This window comes from Haemaphysalis longicornis, unplaced genomic scaffold (assembly GCF_048455015.1).
Source record: "Haemaphysalis longicornis isolate Haplotype H1 unplaced genomic scaffold, Haemaphysalis longicornis Haplotype H1 scaffold_39, whole genome shotgun sequence".
Classification (NCBI taxonomy): domain Eukaryota; kingdom Metazoa; phylum Arthropoda; class Arachnida; order Ixodida; family Ixodidae; genus Haemaphysalis; species Haemaphysalis longicornis.
Window position 1 is genome coordinate 263,725 of NW_027526359.1, and position 1,129 is coordinate 264,853.

The window sequence follows — 1,129 nt, forward strand, 5'->3', positions numbered from 1 at the left end:
TCCTTTCATATATTTAAATTCGATATAAAAGCACGTGGTTTAAATGAAAGTGCAGGAAAACTTAGTTGCTTGCATCAGTGACCGTAATCAATATTTCTATCCACTTCTCTCTCCCCCTAATTTTTGTGCGCGTGTGTGCTCGACACTGCTTATTTGCTATACTGCACGTGCCGCACTTATTATTATGTTGTATTCATCCGAAAAAATTGTCGCATGGGGCATTAGTATATCGTATTTGAATTGTTTACTTTGTCATCCCCTCACGTGACCTTGCAACGATCACCTTTATATACTGTGTGACTACAGCCACTGCTGTTATTCTGATGAAGGCCGGTCCTTCGGCCGCAACGTTAAACCTTTTCCTTTTTCGACGTGTGTCTCTCTTTTTTTGCTATATATATATATATATATATATATATATATATATATATATATATATATATATATATATATATATATATATATATGTATATATATATATATATATATATATATATATATATATATATAAATAAATACATATATAAGACCGAAATCAGGTTTGGCAGTCAAGAAAACCTCTGAAAGCAAAGGGGAGGATATGGTAGGTCATCGAAACAGGTAAAGAATTTGGAAAGAAAGACAGTGGAGAAAAAATTCCCGCCAGGTGGGATCCGAACCCACCACCTCCAGAATACTGGTCTGGTGCGATAACCACTACGCTACAGGCGGCGGTATTTTTCCCCTCCACTTTCGGAGGTATTTATGTCAATGGAATTTTTTCCTGTGCTTGGGGGTGGTAGCCAGCGCCACTCCGACTTCTCTTTAAACCACACGGCCGTGACTCGAGTGTCTACGACATGTCAAGAGTGGTCGACCAGCGTTGAACCCTCTTCAGCTCCCTATTGCACCATGACTGCCATAACAGAGGCTCTCGCTTTGCATGTAGCGAATCAGAATAGGAAATGAGGTGCTCGTTGAAAGTAAGACAGAAATAAGCTCTGTCGGTCAAGAAAACCTCGGAAAGCAAAAGGGGGAACGCGTCAGGTCATAGAAACAAATGAAGAAGTTTTTCAGTCAGAGCGAAAGTGGTGAAACAAGGCCCGCTGGCTGGGATTCGAACCTACGACCTCCAGAATACCGGTGCTAT

At 40.4% G+C, this 1,129-nt stretch overlaps 1 non-coding gene across 1 annotated transcript; it reads right to left on the reverse strand.

The window, feature by feature from the left end:
• Nucleotides 1-638: 638 nt before the first annotated feature.
• Nucleotides 639-711, reverse strand: Trnat-agu (transfer RNA threonine (anticodon AGU)). The gene has a single exon. It is a non-coding gene; the product is annotated as a tRNA-Thr (tRNA).
• Between the last annotated feature and the right edge of the window lie 418 nt (nt 712-1,129).